The following is a 22,021-nucleotide window of genomic DNA, read 5'->3' on the forward strand; positions in this document are numbered from 1 at the left end:
GGTGTGGAGTCAGGCTGTTCTCTTGCCCCAGGACCAGCCAAGGTGGACACAACAGTAGACCATGCCAGCCTGTAGGAATGACCTTTTCCACTCTACCAGCTTAAGTGTCACCAACTTCTCTGCGATAGCACAGACTCACTTGATCTCTGCTCCTGTACCTACCTCCCACCGATACTCATGCTCTACCACTCCCACTCTCTGCCACCCATCCCAACTCCCGACATCTTGTATGCTCTCTGTGCTGCTGACTCACTCACTCAGGACTCCTCCTCATTTGCACCAAAATTAACAGCTGTGCCACCCATTTTCGTTTCACTTAAAATGTGCTTTATTTATTATTTCAGAGGAAACCAACCTCTAGCAAGGGTCAAGATGAGTGGTGGGCTGCCCAACATTTGATTTCCCACCCTTATGAGGAAGTGCTCCAGATTCTGACCACCCCTGGGCTGGTATTGGAGGCTACCCCTACCTTACTGTGTGTGGAACCTCCTTACCAAAAGCTATCTTCCTTGATTTTACTGAAGACTGCTGACAACCATGCCAATCTTTCTCGCTTTATGTCTATGTTATATGGTATGTCAATAGAACAGCACTGTGAGCTTGCTGTCTTTGGCTGAGGGGCAAGTTGCAACCATGCAAGGCAAGTTTGCTTTGAGCTCAGGGTGAGGGAGCTCTATGAGAGCAAGCGAGCAGTCCAGAACTATTGACTGATGTAGACAATGAGTTAGGTGTGTGTCTCTGAACCACAGTGTCATTGCTGCAGCAGTACAAAGATACTTGCAGGTGCAGCCCAAGGTGCTGTATTGAAGTACAGAAGCATTTTGTAAGTGGTTCTTAGAGGTTGGCATATGTCAGATGTTAGTGTCTGTGAATGTGTGACTGGTGTCCATGAAGCATGCTCTGAGATGTTGGCATGTCCTGTGCAAGGTCATTTGGGGCAAGTAATGAGCTAAATTTACTAGGTGCTTTCTCTTACTTGTTTTTGATATTGCAACTTCCACCTTTTCATTTTCCCCAACTGAAATCCTAGTATTTCCATTCTGGGTTTTTCTCAGCTACATTTTTATCAATTAAAAGTTTCTAGGAAACATTATAACATTCCAGGCCAATTTTCATAAACTATTGGGCTTTCCTTTGAACCTTCTTGTGTTCTGCTAAGAAGAGGATTAGCAGGAGGATCAGAAAGCCGACAAAGAACAAGCAGGCAAAACAGGTTCCACTGACAACCTGCAGCTTCCATTACTGACATGTAGAACATAGAACATTATAGCGCAGTACAAGCCCTTCAGCCCTCGATGCTACACCGACATGTGGAACCCATCTGAAGCCTATCTATCCCACACTATTCAATTTTAATCCATATGCCTATCCAATGACCATTTAACTGCCCTTAAAGTTGGCAAGTCTACAACTGTTGCAGTCAGTGTGTTCCATGTCCCTACTACTCTCTGAGTAAAGAAACTACCTCTGACATCTGTCCTATATCTCACCCCTCAATTTAAAGCTATGTCCCCTCGTGCTAGCCATCACCATTTGAGGAAAAAGGGTCCCACTGTCCAACCTATCTAACCCTCTGATTATCTTATATGTCTCAACTACGTCACCTCTCAACCTTCTCTCTAATGAAGACAGCCTCAAGTCCCTCAGCCTTTCCTCATAAGACCTTCCCTCCATACCAGGCAACATCCTAAGAAATTTCCTCTGCACCCTTTCCAAAGCTTCCACATCCTTTCTCTAATGCGGTGACCCGAACTGTACACAATACTCCAAGTGCAGCTGCACCAGAATTTTGTACGGCTGCAAACATAACTTCGTGGCTCCGAAACTCAATCCCTCTACCAATAAAAGCTAATACACTATATGCCTTCTTAACAACCCTATCAACCTTGTGGCAACTTTCAGGGATCTATGTACAAAGACACAGAGATACTACCAAGAATCTTATGTTTAGCCCAGTACTCTTTATTCCTGTTGATCCTTCCAAAGTGACTCACTTCCCATTTTTCCACATTAAACTCCATTTGCCACCTCTCAGCGCAGCACTGCAGCTTATCTATGTCTCTCCGTAACCTGCAACATCCTTCAACACTATCCCCAACTCCACCAACTTTAGTGTCATCCGTAAATTTACTAATCCATCCTTCTATGCCCTCATCTAGGTCATTTATAAAACAATGACAAACAGCAGTGGCCCCAAAACAGATCTTTGCAGTACCCGACTAGTAACTGAACTCCAGGATGAATATTTCCATCAACCACCACCCTCTGTCTTCTTTCAGCTAGCCAATTTCTGATCCAAACCACGAAATCACCCTCAATCCCATGCCTCCATATTTTGTGCAATAGCCTACCATGGGCCACGTTATCAAACACCTATTATACATTACCCTTTTAAAGCCTAGATTGAACTAATTCACAATGACTCTAGCAGGCTGCCTTCATTATTCAGGCTTCTGAATTTCAGAGTTGGGATGTCATGAGTTGAGATTGTACAGAACTTTGGTGCAGTCTTTTATGGAACTCTGTGTCCAGTTCTAGTCGCCCAGTTATAGGAAGGATACTATGAAGCTGGGGAGAGTTCAGAAGAGATTCACCAGGATGTTCCCAGAAATGGAGGTTTGAGTTATAAGGAGAGGCTGATTAGGCTTCAGTATAGGAAGTTGAGAGGTGACCTTACAGAAATTTACAAAATGGGTGGGGGGGGGGGGGGGTATAGATAAATAGAATGGCAAGACAAGTTCCTTAGGATGGGGAAATTCAAAACTAGGAGGCATATTTTTAAGGTGAGAGGAGAAAGATTTAAAAAAGACATGAGGAGCAATTCTTTTACACACAAAGTGGTTCATGTGTGGAATGAACTTCCAGAGAAAGTGGTGGATGCAGGTACAATTACAATATTTAAAACTGATAAGGGCCAAAAGCAGGCAGGTGAGACTAGTTTATTTTGGGATTATGGTCAGCATGGACTGGTTAGACCGAAGGTTCTCTTTCTGTGCTGTCTGACTCTATGACTCCTTAATGACAACAAAAACAACCTACATTTATATAGTTAAAAATCACGCAACACGAGTTTATAATCCAACTGGTTTATTTGGAAATACTAGCTTTTGGAATGCTGCTCCTTCATCAGGTAAAGCTCTGATTTTTAACTTTGTCCAGCCTAGTCCAACACCAAGGCCTCCTCATCATGGCTACATTTAAACAGTACACTTGAAAATATAAAGTGTGTCAAGGCAATTCACTGATGTGTTTTGGAGCAATATTTCACTTTTAGCCACAGAAGGAGATATCAGGCCAAATGACCAAAAACTTGTTCAAAGAGTACGTTCAAAAAGCAGCAAGAGGTAGTGAGGTGAAGCAGTTTGGGGAAGGAATTCCAGAGCTTAGAGCCCAACCACCTGACTTCACACCTGCTGAAGGTTGGGTAATTAAAATTGAATGATGCGCAAGACATCAGAGTTGGAGGCGTACAGAGATCTCAGAATTTCAGAGCCATTACATCAAGGCAGAAATGATTTGTCCCATCATGTCTGCGCTAGTTCTCCGAATCAACAATTCCCCTAGTGCCTTCTCTTTGTAATGTACACATCTTTCTTTTGCGGGTAACAGTCTGAATGTTTCAAATGAACTCTGCAAATGTCTTCTCGACCTTAAAAACTGCATGCTTTGCAAAAACATTTTCTTTTATCGCTTTTTCTTCTTTTACCAATTACATTATATCTGTGCCCTCTCGTTTTCGATCCTTTCACAGTTGGAACAGTTTTTCTCCATCTACTCAGTCTAGACTGCTCATGGTTTTGAATACTTCTATCAAATCTCCTCTCAGCTTTCTTTTCTTAGAGCCAAGCAGTCCTAACATCTTCAATCTATCTGCATAATTGAAGTTCCTCATCCCTGGAACAATTCTCTTGAATCTTTTCTGCAATCTCTCCAGAGCTTCCACATCCTTCCTGAAATGTGGTAACAGGAACAGCATGTAATATTCCAGCTGAGGCAGAACATGTGTGCTATACAAGTTCAACCTAATTTTCTTCCTCTTCTGCCACTGTTAACAAAGCCCAGGATACTGAAGGTTTTAGTTTATTGTATTGTGTACTCTCTCAACCTGTCATGCCATCTTCAATGATGTATGTTCCCACTGCTCCTGCACCCCTTTTTGAATTGTATCCATTATTTTACATTGTCTTTTCACATACTGAAATGGATCACTTCACATTGTACTTTGTCTGGCACCTGTTCATCTAGTTCACCAACTTGTCTATGTCCCTTTTGAAGTTCTGGACCATCTTCTCACAGTTCACAATGGTTCCAAGTTGCATATTTTCCACATTCTCTCCATATTTGGAGGTTGGGCAGAGATTAGAGAGACAGAGAAGCAATAAAGCAATGAATGATTTTTTGAAAAATTCAGACTACAACGTTTCAAATGAGATGAAATTTACAGAAAATGAAAGGCCAGCCATGAATAGCCTGAATGAGGGTAACAATGACTTGCATGAGTGTTTTGGTGACAGGTGGAATAAGTCAAAGACGTATAGACCATCTTCACAACTGCCAAGGCTCTAGTTTGAAGATTATTTTGCTCACACCCTCCCACATAGATCATTCCACAGACTTCCTAACAGTAGCTAAAACATCTGACAGCAAAACTGCCCATTTCCAAATCTTTAAGATGATTGCACCTCCATTGGGCACTTTCTAATCAATCCTAGTCTCCTACTTCTTCTATCCCAGGAGACTTTGGAGGTGCCTCTAACATATCATTTGTAACAAGAGGCTTGGAGATATTTAAGCAATAATTATTGTAATATAGGATCTCAAGCAGCAGGTGGTGACAGTGATGGAGGGCACTGAGCAAGGGAGCTGAGTAGTTCTCTGGGATCTTGACTGGTTGGTCCTAACAATGAGGAGGGAAGCTGGAGCAGTCAAATGAACTCTCGCTGGAAAACAATGAATATCTTTGGTGGAGAGAGGCATGATGGGAAGGGAAACAAGGCACAAAGAAATTCCCCACATGGTCAGTCCATAGACACTGTGTAAATAATCTCTTGTTTCTCCTTAATTTCCCATTCCTGTTTGAAATGACTTGATGACTGTGGAATAAAGAATCTCTGTTTCTTGATCTTTGGGCCTTCATTCTGTTCAAGTCTCATATTACTTTTCTGGTGTAGTCAACAGGATTCCACAACACAGATATTGAATCATGGTGGATGAGGTTGAAAGGCACCTGGCCAAATGGTGGAACAGTTGAAATTGTCAATGTTCGTTAGGGAAGCTGTGATGGTGTTGGATGTTGTGATCTGGTGAGTTACAGAATTGTGACTGAAGGTGACTGTCCACAAAAGATTCCTTAACACTGGATCCCACCCCATCACTGGTTGGAAGTTCAAGACTGCTTGCAAAAGTGTTTCCAGTGAAGTGTTATCTGAGAATCATTATTCTTGGGAAGAAGGATAGAAACTTGAGGATCTATGTCGATTACCAGGAACATAACACAAAAATTCATAAGGATTCTTACCATTTACCTCAGATAGAGGAAGCATTAGACGTTCTTAAAGGTACAAAATATTACTGTAGTCTTGATAACCATTACTGAACAAAACATTGATAAAACAACATTCTAAACAGGCATTGAGGACTTCAGGATGCTCTTTGGGCTCTTTGCATCTTCATGGTGTGATGGATAAAGCTTTTGGTGGCCTTAATTTCCAGTCATCTCGCCCCCCCCCCCCGCCTCCCGTTATCTGGATGACATATTCATCTTTGATGATTCAACATTTGAGAGGAGACCCAATAAAGTTAACCCCAGTTTAGTCCATTAGTCGCATTTGAAAGTCAAGCCAGAGAAGTGTCAGCTTCTGGACTGAAGGATGGTACCTGGGGTACTTCATTACTCTGAACAATGAGAAAATCCACATCATTGGAGAGTGGCACCAGCTGAAGGTGGAGAGGGAATTCTTGGTCTAACTGGTAGAACATACATAAGGTTACGACAGGAGATTTGTGCATAGCTGTGCACTGTTGGCTGCCCCACCCCATGATTTGCTGAGGATGAGGCTGAATGTTGAAGGGGAATGTTAAAGGAGTGATTAGGAAAGAATGTACGAAGTGTGATTCTTCAAGGAACATCACAGGAAGTTAGACCCTAGCATGTGAAGACTTATTTTACGTTCTGAAGCAGAAGCTTGTCTCATTGCCTATATTTGGCTACCCAAAGTTCCAACTTCCTTTCATTCTGGAAACTGACACCACTTCACTTGGCTGAGGAACAGTACTGTCATGGCTTCCTAGGCAGGAAAGAATGGTTATCATAAAAGCCAGTCAGAACCTCAAGCTGAATGGGAAACATGTAGAATAACTCCAGCATGATACTCAAGCTGCTAGTTTTCAGATGGGCCATTTCTCAGCAGTTCAGACACATTCTGTTTTGAAGTGTTTACAGCCAACACCCTCAGCAACTTTCAAACATTCACCTTACTTGGAGCAACAAGAGCCCAGTTGGCTGCTGAAGGTTTGTTTCGAGATCTGATGCAATCCAAGCTAAAAGAATGAAAGTGCGGATGCCCTAGTCGAAAGCCTGACCACAAGAGGGAACCCTATCCCTGCCTAGCTGGAGAGGGCTGTAGCTCATACCATGCCCATGTTCATGTCAAAGGCACATTCTGACTCTGATTCCCTGTGGTATTTGGACTAAGATTTAGTGGTCTGTCATTAATGCTCTTACAAGTGGGATCTGATACTGGTCCAGACAGAGCAAGCCACCTGTGGTTTCGTCCTTGCCATCTACTTCAAAAAAGGACATAAGTCAGCTTCAGGAGTGTGGTGCTGGAAAAACACAGCAAGTCAGGTAGCATCCGAAGAGTCGGAGAAAATCAGAATTCCTGATGATGGGCTTATGCCCAAAACATCAAATCTCCTGCTCCTCTGATGCTGCCTGACCCGCTGTACTTTTCCAGCACCACACTCTCAACTCTGATCTCCAGCATCTGCAGTCCTCACTTTCTCCTCAGTCAGCTTCAGCTTATTTTTGTGGGCATCAGCAAGACTTACTAACATCCAACAACTGTGTGCCAGGGTTGACGAGGGAGTCCAAACCAGCACAGAAACTGTTGAGGTGCTGAAGGAAGATCGGGGTGAAGGATGGAGTCCTTTTCGGCTGGTTCATGACAGCTGATCCAATGTTCTGTGCACAGCAATCACACCAATCATGACATTAACTTCCAGTTCCAGAAGTTTTTGCCACACATAGGCTTCAGAGGAGGATCACATTGCTATTGAGAAAATTAGACGGAACTCTGCAGACAATTTATCCTTCTCAACAGTCTCAATTGTTGGTAGCAGTTCATGATCAAATAGTACACCAAGAAATAGAAAAGGTGACTGCCCTGCCCAGAGAGTAGTGTTCCTGACTGGGAAAGCTGCTAATAAGATTGATCATTTTCAAAATGTGAAAGGTGTATTTTGGCCAAAGCAGGGAAGTGACTGCAGCCAGTGTGGGATTTGTGGTTGCCAAGAAACCTCTTGACATTCTTGCAATGGATTGTACAGTCCTTGACCTCAGTATTAATGGGACTGAGCGCATTCTCGCACTCACAAATGTCTGCACCTAGTTCACACAGGCTATTCCACCTGGGACCAAAAAGCCTCAACTACAGCCAGAGTGTGAGACTGTGATTGATTTGTATGTTTCAGTGTTCCATATCGGATTCACAGTTACCGGGGGCACAACTTCAAGAGCAGGATCCTAAAGGAGTTTTCACAGGTCTATGCCATTACCAAAAGGTCCAACACTGTTTCTCATTCAGAGGGTAACGGCGAGGACAAAGAATTCAATCATAAGCTGCATGATTTCCTGCTGATTTTGCTTCCTGAAAATAAGATTTTCCAAGATGGTGGCAGAGTAGCAACCCAGTGTATGGGATCCTGTCCAGAGCTCATCTGCTCTGTCTGCTTTTGCTCTTTTTAATTCTTTCACAGCTTTTTTTTGTCCCCACACTTTAATCTACTTACCTTCTGTGGAGAGATCCTTGGCTTCAAGGTGTACAGTGTACCTGAGACAAGGTTTCTTCCTGCCGGTGGTGGTGGAGGGAGTTCACTTTGGTGCAGCACGGTGTCGATGGAGCCCAGAGCGGTGGGAGATTGAGACGGCGAGCCCAACATGGAGGAGAGTGAGTCCAATGTGGAGGAGACCGAGCCAGTATGGGGGAGAGTGAGAGATCAAGCTCAACATGGAGGAGATTGAGCCCAGCTTGGAGGAGATCAAAACTTTGTGGAGAGTGCGAGCCCAGTGTGGCTAAGCACTTAAGAAGGACTGCAATGTTGAACTTTTTTTTTTACTTTGTACCTAAGATTTTGTACCTAGATACCTTTGTACCTAAGATAGTGCTAGGAATGGCCATTTTGTTTAGAATGAGAATTAGAATTTGGTTTATTGTTGAGTGTATTCAAGTAGAAGAATACAGGAATACCTTCTGAAGCTGCGTTACGCTGATGATAACATTGAGAACTCTTCCACACGGAATTCTTCACTCTCTCTCTCTCTCTTTCTGGACAAGACTCAGTGGACTACCATATGGGCTCACCATATCTTCTGTTGCAGATGTCCAGGTCATTGAGCTGAGCATCACACAAAACTGAGCCAGACATTAAAGATGGCTTCCAAGAAGACTGAGAAAAGGGCTGAGAAGAAAAGCGTTGAACAATCACACGTCTGACAGGAGTGAGCTTTGTAATGGCACAAAAGTATTTCTCCATCAGGGATGGAAATAAGGTATAGCATGTGTGGGACCCTGAACTCCACAAAGCAGCTGGATCCAGAAGGCTACACCTATGTTGTTGAACTGGTAGCTGGGAGGAGCCTTAGAAAACAGTTCACAGAGGCCAGAAGTCTGGTGGCTGATGTGGAGGTAAGCATTTCACTGAGCAGTGTTGTGGAACTTGAAGTGTCAGTGCACATTGGCTCAAGTGAAGTGGGGTCAGATTGAAATGCAGAGTCCAGGGGTGCACCCAGTAGGCAGACACCTACTCCCACCCTGAAAAATGGGGTATGGAGCACTTGCCTGGACTCACAAACTGAAGCAACAGTTGCTGTCAATCCAATATTCTTTGGAGCCCTGACTGGCCCAGATCCAATGTGAGTGATCCCTCACAGAGCCTGGATCCCTTGGAATGTGCCAGTACACATAAGAGGTCTAGAAGATATTCTCAAGCAAATGCTGGATATTATCCGAACCCTCACCATTTGTCCAGAGAATGTTAATATTAATGTGAACTGAAGCATTCTAGCCATCATGCACAATTGAACTGCTAATAATGCAAGTGCTTAGCGCATGCTCACTGTGTGTTATGTGTAGTTGCCAGAATGGCAAATTTCAAGCAGGGAAATGCCGTATGGTACCTTTTGCAGCAAGTAGTAATAGTTAGGGAAGGCACATGGGATAGTCAAATGGGAAAAAAAGAATTTCGTTGGTGGAGAGAGGCCTGATGGGAAGGGAGACCAGACAGACAAAGGAATAGAATATAATCATCTTGTAAAGTCAAGCATTCTCAACAACATGGTGAGTCATTGTGATTGTGAATGCGTGACCTGAAGGAAGGAAATAAAGATTTGCCTTTCTCTGGTGCCTTTCATAACCTTAGGATATCTCAAAGCACTTAACTGTTGAGTCATTTTGAAAAATAGTCACTGTTGTAATGCAAGAGGTGCAACAGTAAGATCCCACAAACAATATGGTGGTGTTGGGAAGCAGTTACTAACCTACAAAGGCAAATTGGATAAAGGTGAATCTATCAGGCTGTGGTCAAGAATGGAGAAAAGGATTAATTGAAGGACTCTTTCAAAGTGCTGCCATAAGATCAGTGAATTGAAATAATGCCTTTCTTTTGGATGTACCATTTTGTTATTCAAATGTTCTCACTTGGAGATTCAAATTCACAAATCTTTGAGGGAGGCAAGTGGATAAGATTATTTTAGGGCATATGGAAGCTTTGACTTTATTATTAATGGTAAGAGGTTATTAAAGGTTGAGAGGTGACTTTATGGAAATTTATAAAATAGTGAGGGGTATATATAGAGTTAACAGTAGCAGTTGTTTCTCTAGGATTGGGGATTTCAAGACTAAGGGGCACATTTTTAAGGTGAGAGAAGAATAATTTTAAAAAGACATGAGGAGTAAATGTTTTACACAGAGGATGGTTCGCAAGTAGAGTGAACTTTCAGAGGAAGTGGTGGATACAATTACAACATTTAAAAGACATTTGGATAAGTACATGAATAGGAAAGGTTTGGAGGGATATGGGCCAGCAGGTATTTGAGACTAGTTTAGTTTGGGATTATGTTCGACATAGATTGGCTGGAACAAAGGGTCGGTTTCCATGGTGTATGACTGTATGACTATGACGTTGTTACAGTTGAAAACTACGGCAATTATACCAACTCTTTATAGATTTTTTTTTAAATGAATCTGCTCAAACATGTTATGACACACCTCTGGAGCACGTGAGACATGGAGCCATGCCTTCTGATCCAGAGGCAGAGACATTACTACTGTGCCACACACTAAGGTATCAGCTGCTGTGTTGATTAATTTTGAGCACTACACTTGAAAATAAAATGTCATAACATTGGTGAAATGCAGAGGAGATTTAGTCGGAAATTGACTCGACTGATACCAGGGAAGAGGGACATTAAATGTGTGGAGACACACAAAGCTGAATGGTCTCCTTCTGTGCTGAGTCTTTCTAAGATCTTTCTTCCTCCTTCACTTTAAAAGCCCGATAGGATGAGTTAACATTTTCTGATACTGAGCAACTGTCTAGGAATTGATTAACTCTTTCTCTGGAACTCGTATTATGCTATCCTATTCCTGAAAATAGATAGTGACACTAGCTCACCCAGAATCTTTATGATCTACTGAATTACACACAAAAGCACAAGAATTATTTTAAAAAGTCTTTGTTTGCTTGAGAGTATGTGTGCTTGCAATTTAGCTACAAAATTATGCTTTACATAGAATCATAATATCAGGCAAAAGACAATTCAGTGAGACCCTCACCTCAGTTCTCCCTACTCCTGCAATTATTTCCTTCAGGTATTTATCCAATTCATTTTGATGATAGTATTGTGAATATAGGTTCAATCACAGTGTTATTTTGTTTGAAGCAATTATAGTTCAATGTTGTGTTTATCAATCCATTCAGTGCATTAATAGGATACAAGAGCAGGGAGGTGATGTTGAATTTATGTAAGATACTTGCTAGACCTTACCTTATTAAGTACATTTATGTATGGATGTGGGTGCAACATTATAGGAAGGATGTGAACACATTGGAGAGAGTTCAGAAGCAATTTACAAGAATGGTTCCAGGGATGAGAAACTTCAGTGATAAGGATAGATTGAAGAAATTGGGAATGTGTCCTTGGAGAGAAGAAGGCTGAGAGATCTGACTAAAGTTTTCAAAATTATCAGTGGACTGGATACAGTAGAGAGGGAGAAACTCTTTTTGCTTGTAAAACGAACAAGAGTGACAGGGAATAGATTTAAAGTGATTTGCAAACAAAGCAAAATCTTTTCACTCAGCAAGTAGTTAGGGTTTGGAATGCGATAGAGGCATGTTTCATTGAGGCAAGCAAGAGGGCTTTGGATGATTATTTGATGTTCAAGGGTATGGGGGAAAATGGCAGGAAATTGGCATGAGGTAATGATGCTCGTTTATTGAGCCGGTACTGGCACCTTTTTGTGCCATAAGATCTGCATGGTCCTGAGAGTGCTTGTGATGCCAGCAGGAATGGATCTCTCAAAGCAGGAGATGGGCTGTGTGTGGGTTGACTTGGTGGCCACAGTCACAATTTGACCCGTCGTTCACATTGCAGTTGTGAAGCAAGAGACTACTCTTCCCTGCACTCCCCACCTCTCCTCCCCAGCTCCCCCCCCCCCCCCCCCCCCCCATCTCCCACCAAGTATTTGACAGTTATCCAGAATATCCTTGGAAGTTTAAAATCTGGGAGCTCACTACTTGGGTATGTTACCATGTTGTGGGTAGTTCCTTTTGCAGGAGAAAGTGAGGTCTGCAGATGCTGGAGATCAGAGCTGGAAATATGTTGCTGGAAAAGCGCAGCAGGTCAGGCAGCATCCAGGGAACAGGAGAATCGACGTTTCGGGCATAAGCCCTTCTTCAGGAATCCTGAAGAAGGGCTTATGCCCGAAACGTCGATTCTCCTGTTCCCTGGATGCTGCCTGACCTGCTGCGCTTTTCCAGCAACACATTTCCAGTAGTTCCTTTTGCAGTCAAACTGGAGGTATACCTTAGAGTGGTGTGTGTCCAGTCTATTTGTAGCATGTGGAATGTTTTCCAGTCGGGACCACAAAGATTTCAGATAGGCGTGTGGGGCTTGTGTGGTCCTGTGTTACAGGAAGAGCACACAGTGCATTCCAAATCCTAGACCTTTATTGAGTAAAGAAGAAGTTTCTTACTGCCTTGCCTCTGATCCTTTTGCAAATCAGCTTAAATCTGTGCCCTCTGTTTATCAACCTTTCTGCTGTTGCAAACAGTTTCCCTTGGACACTGGCTTGCATTGAACATGCTCATCATTAAACATTTACTCCTGTGCTGGGGAGTATGAAGCAGCACAGGAAATGTGCTGGTGCTTTGAGATTTCAGAAGTATCACGCATCTTTTCTCTTGTTAAAACATTTGCAGTGAATGCTGACAGCATGAGAACAGATTTTGTTGAAATGTTATCTATCAGTGTTTATTTTAGTATTTGAGAACACAACGTAATTAATCGCTTTGTTGTTTAGAGTCATGAAATAGACCCTTCAGTCCATGCTGACCATAATCCCAAACTAACCAAGTACCGCCTGCCTGCGCTTTTTCAATTACCTGGTAATATCGGTAATTAATGGATAAGATTACGCAGCAGGGTTAATATCCAATTGTTCAGATTATACAGCAGGATCTATTTCTGATTGATTCTATGGCATGCCAGGATCGATATCTGACCAATCTGATTGCACAGTAGAATCGGTATATGACTTATGTAATTGCTCCCGATGTTATCACCTTTATCTTTCTGAGAATTGGGAGTTTACAGAATAATAAGATATGTTTTTTTCCAGTAGCACCTGGGAACATTTGACAAATCAATAATCCCTGTGTAAATATACAGAAAAAAAAACATTTTTCACTTTGTCGTGTTGCTTAGCGACTGTGACTAACACAATTGACTCATTCTCAATCGCCTTTGTTTCCTCCACTTGAACAAAAATCTATAAATGAGTTTTACTGAAGGGTCCTTATTTTTATCTTTAATGAAGTATACATTCCACCCTGATTACTCCCAGAAGCCATCGGAGTGGGGGGAGTTTATCATTTACTACTATTTGACAAAATAGTTTATCAGGATATGTGATGGAAAGCTCATCGATACATAAACCTATGATTTGAGAACATTAACTTGTAAAATCTATATTTGGGAATAATTACAATAAATAACCTTGGGAGAAAGAATAAGACGGTTTGATTCAGACCATGAAGTGTCAGTTGAAGTAGGGCACCATTTATTGTAATGGTTGGTAATTCATTTTCCCACCAAACCAGCCCAACCCACCAAAATAAATAATCAAAACAGAATAAGACACAGAGGTAAGCAAAAGGACAAACACAAGAACATAAGGAAGACGGTTCTAATCGATCAGATTGCAAATTGGGCCACAGCATCTTGACTCCATCAGTCTGCCGAATGAATATCAGAGAGACCCAAAAACAGGAAACGGCTGAACCGAGAAAAAAAACACTGGCAGTAACATTTAGGAGAAAATGACATTCCCAGACCTGTCTGACTGATGTGTTCAGGCAGTTTGATGAGTTTACCCTACATTACTGCTTTGACATCTAATGACAAGGTTAGTGATTTAACTGCTAAAATGTCAAAACAGGTATGAAGCGAGGTTTTCAAAATACAAGCAATGTAAAAAAGTGAATGAATATCAATTCCAAGATCCTGTTATAATCTGAGGTAACCTTTTTCGCTGTCCACGACACCTCCAATTTTGGTGTCGTCTGCAAACTGACTAACTATACCTCCTATTTTCATATCCAAATCATTTATGTAAATGACGAAAAGAAGTGGACCCAACACCGATCCTTGTAGCACTCCACTGGTCATCGGCCTCCAGTGTGAAAAACAACCCTCCACTACCACCCTCTGTCTTCTACCTTTGAGTCAGTTCTGTATCCAAATGGCTAGTTCTTCATGAGATCTAACCTTGCTAACCAGTCTCCCATGAGGAACGTTGTCGAAAGTCTTACTGAAGTCCATATAGATCACATTGACCACTCTGCCCTCATCAATCCTCTTTGCTACCCCAGAAGAGATTCCAAAGATCCAAAAATGTGAATCCTTCTCCCATACACCAGCTCCTCAGCCATGCATTCATCTGCTCTATCCTCCTATTCCTACCTTCACTAGCTCATAGCACCGGTAGTAATCCAGATATTACTATTCTCGAGAACCTCGTTTTTAAATTCCTGCCTAACTCTCTATATTTTCCCTTCAGAATCTCATCCTTTTCCCTTCCAATGTCATGGTTCCAATGTGTACAATGCCCCTTGAAAACATTCTCTCTCTCTGAGATATCCTTGATCCTGGCGCCAGGAAGGCAACATACCATTCTGATTTTTCACTGCTGGCCACAGAAACGTCTGTCTGTGCCTCTGACGAGAGAGTTCCCTAACACAATTGATCTCTTAGAACCCGATGTACCCCTCATTGCATTAGAGCCAGTCTCAATACCAGAAACTTGACTGTGCTACATTCCCCTGAGAATCCATCACCCCTTCCATTTTCAAAAACAGCATACTTGTTTGAAATGGGGATATGCAGAAGACTCCTGCACTACATACCTACCTCTCTTACCTTTCCTGGAGTTAACCCATCTATGTGACTATATCTGCGGCTTGCTACAACTGCTGTCCATCACACACCCTGGTTCTTGTAAATTTCTCATTGCCTCTAACTGTCACTCTAACCAATCCATTCGATCTGATAGGATTCACAACCAACAGCATTTATTGCAGATATAATCCTCAGTAACACACAAACTTTCACTAAACCCCCACATCTGACAAGAAGAGCATATCACTCTACTAAGGACCATTTTTTATTCTTCCGATATGTAGACCCAGAAAATAACACCATCTTATTCCTCTACCAAACACTGTTCCAGGCTAACTTAGTACTTATGGCTTATATTTTAAGACATATCTCAATAAAACATATAATCAAGAAAGAACCCACTTTACTCACTTCTGCAGACTTACTGTAAGGCCACACTTAAAGCTATTCACTTATCTGTTTCTGTGCTGTGACCTCTCCCTAACAGGTTCCTCCAAGATCCACTGTGAATTTCACTGTTTGTTAATTTTCCCAGACGCGCTTTGATGTCCAGCGATACATGAATTCAACAGCAAAGGCAGTAACTGTGTAGGTTCACTGCTGTGTCAGTTAGCAGTGTGGGTTTCTTTCTCTCTCTTTCTCTCCTGCACTGACCTCACCATGTGCTGCCTTTGTCTGTTTCTCTCCCTTTTAAAAGTGCCGTTGTTTTGACTTTTTTTTTCTCCACAGTTCAAAACAATGCAACAGCATATAAAACAGTAATTGCTGCTCGTGGAATTCGAGGAAATCACCTCCAACACCTAAAATACCTCAAAAAAGGAGCAGCCTGTTACAGCCAGAAATTTTTTCCATCCTCCATCTTGGATTACCCAGAATATGATAGCCCAATGGGCTGAGGAGTAGCAGATGGAGTTTAATTTAGATAAGTGTGAGGTACCGCATTTTGGGAAAGCAAATCTTAGTAGGACAGAGACACCTAATGGTAAGGTCCTATGGAGTGTTGCTGAACAAAGAGATCTAGGAATGCAAGTTCATAGCTCTTTGAAAGTGGAGTCATAGGTAGATAGGATAGTGAAGAAGGCATTTGGTATGTTTTCCTTTATTGGTCAGAGTATTGAGTGCAAGCCTTGTGAGGTCATGTTGCGGCTGTACAGGTCATTGGTTAGGCCACTTTTGGAATATTGCGTGCAATTCTGGTCTCCTTCCTTTCGAAAGGATGTTGTGAAACTTGAAAGGGTTCAGAACAGATTTATAAGGATGTTGCCAGGGTTGGAGGATTTGAGCTACAGGGAGAGGTTGAATAGGCTAGGGCTGTTTTCCCTGGAGCGTTGGAGGTTGAGGAGTGACCTTCTAGATGTTTATATAATCATGAGGGGCATGGATAGTGTAAATAGACAAAGTCTTTTCCCTGGTGTGGGCAAGTCCAGAACTAGAGGCATAGATTTAGGGTGAGAGGGAAAAGTTTTATAAAAGAGACTTAACTCTTTCACTCAGAGGGTGGTATGTGTATGGAATGAGGTACCAGGGGAAGTGGTGGAGGCTGGTACAATTGCAACATTTAAAAGGCATTTGGATGGGTATATGAACAGAAAATGTTTGGAAGATTATGGGCCGGGTGCTGGCAGGTGGGACTAGATTGGAGTGGGATATCTGGTCAGCATGGACAAGTTGGACCGAAGGTTCTGTTTCTATGTTGTACTTCTCTAAGACTCTAAATGATGCTGATTATCATTAATTCTTCACAACACTGCATTCTCATTGTAACTACATGTCTGTGCACTTTAATTTTGATCCTTGCCTATTACGTGAAGCATTATGAGGAGAGCAAATGTCTTTACTAAATTCATTTATTGTGAGCATACGTTTAAAGTATTTTTAGATCAACACACCTCACATTTTTAATTTGTTTGTATCCATAACACCATTATTGGGGAAGTGACTAAAATCTGGAAGGCATATGAGGCGTTAGTTATTATGGAGCTGGAAGTGATCATGTTAAACATAAGTCACACAACACCAGGTTATAGTCCAATAGGTTTATTTAAAATCACAAGCTTTTAGAATGCTGCTTCTTCGTCATGATGTGACTTCACCTGATGAAGGAGCAGCGCTCTCAAAGCTTGTGAATTTAAATAAACCTGTAGGATTACAGCCTGCTGTTGTGTGACTTCTGTTTTTGCCCACCCCAGTCCAATACAGGCACCTCCACATCATGGAGGAGAAAGTGAGGACTGCTGATGCTGGAGATCAGAGTTGAGAGTGTAGTGCTGGAAAAGCACAGCAGGTAAGGCAGCATCTGAGGAGCAGGACAATTAATGTTTCGGGCATGAAGGGCTTATGCCCGAAACGTCGACTCTCCTGCTCCTTGGATGCTGCATGACCTGTTGTGCTTTTTCAGCACCACAATTTTGACCTCCACATCGTGGCAACAAAGTTAAACAGGGAGGAGACCACATAGGGATTGAAAATCAATGATCTAGTACAGGATGATAATGGGTGAGCAGGATTTGGTGAGAATTCTCACATGACTTAGCAGAGATTTGAGGAACTCAGGCTTATGGAAAATGGGAATCCCATTATAAATAAATTGGGATAGTCAAGAATGGAAGTAACAAAGATATGGGTGAAGGTTTCAGCACCAGATGCCTGGGTTAAGCATTGGGTAGTTAAATTGACTTTATTGGCCTTGAACTATTCATGATTATCTAAAAATCTCCATCTCTGCCTTTATTATCTCCAGAGCAGAACTGTGCAATTAATAATTTATTGGGGATTTTATATCAGCTTATACCACAATGTTATTGCATTTATAAAGGGGATAAAGACTTATTGAGTGAAAAGATAGGATTTATCTGAAGCAGAATTCAACATGGTTGGAGTGAAATTCTGAGCAAGTGCTGCAGAATCGCCGAGAATATATTGCATAGAATCAGGCCATTCAGCCCATTTGATCCATGCTATTGTTTATCCTTGACACAAACTCCCTTCCCTTTTTGAAATCCAAATCCCATGGATGGCAGAAAACTGAAAGAAAAGTAGAACTTCCAGTGTTTTTATACTTTCTAAGCTTATTCCAATTGTCAACTGTAGCATGAATGTCAGAAAAAGAATGTAAATAGGAATACCTGTGAATCTAAACCAAGTGGACCCAATATAATAATTTAAGAATTAGATCTATGGGACAATGAATAATAGTGATTTCTTACATTTGTGAGCCTCTGCTGCTGAGTAGTTTTATGCGTGTGTAGTGATTAGAAAGAGGGTCAGGTAGATCTCATTGACTATGAGATCCTTGATTGGGGTTGTTAACCTGGGTTAATCATGGATCCCTGGCTTACAATTATAAACAGGATATTCAGAGAGTCTCCTCATTGCAGGGACTGGCTCTGAGCTGGCTGGTCATAGCCCATGTAAATAAAAGGTGACCTGGCAACAGGAGACCTGCCTCCTTGAAGTTGTTTCAACACGTTTTGTGGGACTCTTGGACAACAAATTAAACTGACTGTCCATCCCCACTTTAAGTGTCTATAATTGATCCTGTGGCACTATTTTGAAGAAGTGTAGTGACCTGGTGACCTGAGGCCAATAATTATCCCTCCACTGACATTATTTAAGGTAAGGATGATCTGGTTATTATCACATTTGTATTTGAGGGAGCTTGTTGTGCACAAATTTGCCGTCATGCTCCCCATATTTCAACAATACTCACATTCCAAAATGTCCTTCATTGGCTGCAAAACATTTCAGGGACATCCTAAGGTCATGAAAAGTGTTGTAGAAATGCAAATCTTTTTATTTTCTATTGGTCAAACTAAAATAAGGCTTTCCATTGTACCTGTGACATCTTTAAGTCAATTACAGCAGGGATCACTATTCTATTATCATGCTATCAGCAGGGTTGAAGTAAGATTGTGGGAGGACATTAACCTCATGTACGAGGTTAGTGCACAGGATCATATAGATATGGCAAGCCCAACAATCCTATTGATTATAATAAAGTACTTAAGGAGTACTTGGTCAGAGTTTGATGTCTTCCCAAGGTTCACCCACATGTTTGATTGACAGAACCTGTTAAGAAACAGATTTAAAAATATCACTACAGCACCCATGCCCTTTGACTGAAACTGGGTAGTATTGTGCTAAAAAATGAAAACATTACTGTACAATCATAATTCAGTGAAGCCAAGTTAACAAATTTAAGAATAGGCACTTTTTTGGCTTATTCTTTAAATCATTTCATTATTCTGTACAAAGATTAAATGCAGTAATATACTATACAAAAGGTACACAGTATTACATGGAATATATATCAAAAAGACCATTCAGTTGAACCAACTTATGCTGTTGTTTATACTGTAATCAAGCTTCCTCCCTCATCTAACACTGCCAGCACAAACCCTAGTTCCTTCTCCCTCCCATATTTATCTAGCATCCCTTAAATGTTTCTATACAATTCACCTCAGTCCCTATGGTTTCCATATTCTCACACTGTGGATAAAGAAGTCTCTTCTGAAATCTTGAGTTGATTTCTTGGTGATGGCCTCTAGTTTTGTTCTTCCCAAAAGAGGAGCGTCTCTCTCTGGGTCTACTCCATCAACGGTTTTCAACATTTTTAAAGGCTTCTGTAAGGTCACCCCTCAGCCTTCCTTTCTGTGAGAAAATACATTTAGTCTGTTCAAATCTCTTGAATTTCTTGCTTGGATGCTGATGTTGGAGGGCAACATACCATACGAACAGCAAGATCTTGGTTAAGTCTTGCCAGAAACTCTAACGAAGACTGTAACTTTAGTGTTGTATCCGATCAACCTTGATATCTTGTGCACAGAAGGTCACTGCCTCGCTTGTGCCAACTCTTTGAAGGAGCTTTCCTGAAGAAGGGCTTGTGCCCGAAACGTCGATTCACCTGCCCCTTGGATGCTGCCTGACCTGCTGCGCTTTTCCAGCAACACATTTTTCAGCTATACAATTAGTCTCATAGGCCCTGCATTTTCTCCAGGCCATGATATTATTTGATGTTTGAACAATCTTGAGGGCTAATGGTCTCTTTTTAATTAGATAAAGATTTTTAAAATACCTATTAGCCTTTGCTACCTTTAAGTGACAGCTGAGTTGGAATTTAATGTACTTAGTGTGGAGAAGGATATGTATCACTAACTGCTTCATCAATGACCTTCCTTTCATCATAAGGTCAGAAGTGAGGATATTCGCTGATGATTGCACAATTTTTAGCACCATTCGCAACTCCGCAGGTACAGAAACAATCCATGTTCAAATGCAAGAAGATCTGGACAATAGGCATTTGGATGGGTATATGAATAGGAAGGTTTTGGAGGGATATGGGCCAGGTGGGACTAGATTGGGTTGGGATATCTGGTCGGCATGGATGGGTTGGACCGAAGGGTCTGTTTCCATGCTGTACATCTCTATGACTCTATGACTTTATCTCGGCTTGAGCTGACAAATGGCATGTAATGTTTGTGCCATACAAATGCAGGCAATGGCTGCCTCCAACAAGAGACAATCGGACCACTGTCCCTTGACATTCAGTGGTACTACCATCACCGAAGCCTTCATTATCAACATCCCAGGGTTACCATTGGCCTGACACTCAACTGTACTCATCATATAAATACAGTGGCGACAAGAGCAGGTCAAAGGCTAGGAGTACTGCGGTGAGTAACTCACCTCCTGGCTCCCCACAGCCTGTTCACTCTGTATAAGGAACAAGTCAGGAGTGAGATGGAATACTTTCCATTTGCCTGGATGGATACAGCTCAAATATCACCCAATAAAGTTAAAAATCACACAACACCAGGTTATAGTCCAACAGGTTTAATTGAAAGCATTAACTTCCAATTGGAATTCCAACTGGAAGTATACACACACACACAGACACTCTTCCACACACACACAAACTCCTGCACACAACACACACTCCTACAGACACACTCACACAGACCCTCTCTCATACGCTCACACATACACTCCCACACTCACACATGCAACCTCTCGCAGACATATATCCCATATACCCCTTTACACTCACACTCACACACATACACACTCTCTCTCACTGACACCCATAACTGCACCCCCCCTCCCCCACCCGCACACACACACGCACGCACCCATACACATATAAATTTGTGGGGTGAATCTGAGCTTGCAGAATTACATTTTACTTTGCTCAAAAACTGCATGAATCCATTTAAAATTCTGTAAATCCATTTTTTAGATTAGAATCAGTTTGACCATTGTGGCACAGACAGTCTCACACAGGGAAGCTCACACCTTCAATACATTATCTGGGCCAACATGACACCAATTGTAACCTTTTAAGAAGTTTTCGAGTTACATATGAAAGAACTGAAACCAACATGGTCATTCTAACAGATGAGACACTACAAACAATCCAGGCCTTTGTCAATAGATAATTTCAGTTACATCACACTGTAAACTTTTGCTATAAATTCTGTGTCTTACAATCTTATACTCCACAACCACCTGATGAAGGAACAGCGCTCCGAAAGCTAGTGCTTCTAGTTAAACCTGTTGGACTATAACCTGGTGTTGTGTGATTTTTAACTTTGTATACCCGGCAACAACACCGGCATCTCCAAATCATCACCCGAGAAGCTTGACAACATCCAGGACAAAAGCAGCCCACTTGAATGGCACCACATCCACAAGCATCCACTTAATCCACCTCCAACACTCAGTTCAGCAATGTATACTACCTACAAGATGCAGTACTGAAATTCACCAAGGCACTTAGATAGCACGTTCCAAACCCGTGACCACCTCCACCTAGAATAACAAGAGCAGCTGATAGCTGGGAGCACTACCAGTTTCAAGTTTCCCTCCAAACTACTCGCCACCCTGAATTGGAAATATATCACTATTCCTCATTGTCATTGGGTCAAAACCCTGGAATTTCCTCCCTAAGAACATTGTGGGTCAACCTACAGCACATGGAATGCAGTGGTTCAAGAAGGCAGCTCACCACCACTTTCTCAAGGACAACTAGAGACAAACATTGGCCAGACAGTGACACCATGCCCCATGAGTAAATAACATAAAGGAGTGTACGATGTTTTATCAATAGTTTGCTAGTCTCTGTCTATT

General features: G+C 41.9%; 1 protein-coding gene across 1 annotated transcript in view; it reads left to right on the forward strand.

The window, feature by feature from the left end:
- Window positions 1-22,021, forward strand: part of fgf14 (fibroblast growth factor 14) — a 508,919-nt gene that overhangs the window by 192,723 nt on the left and 294,175 nt on the right. The gene's annotated exons all lie outside the window — the stretch shown is intronic.

The sequence above is a fragment of the Chiloscyllium plagiosum genome, unplaced genomic scaffold (assembly GCF_037043375.1).
Source record: "Chiloscyllium plagiosum isolate Xiang-an unplaced genomic scaffold, Cpla_swu_hap1 HiC_scaffold_6, whole genome shotgun sequence".
NCBI lineage: Eukaryota > Metazoa > Chordata > Chondrichthyes > Orectolobiformes > Hemiscylliidae > Chiloscyllium > Chiloscyllium plagiosum.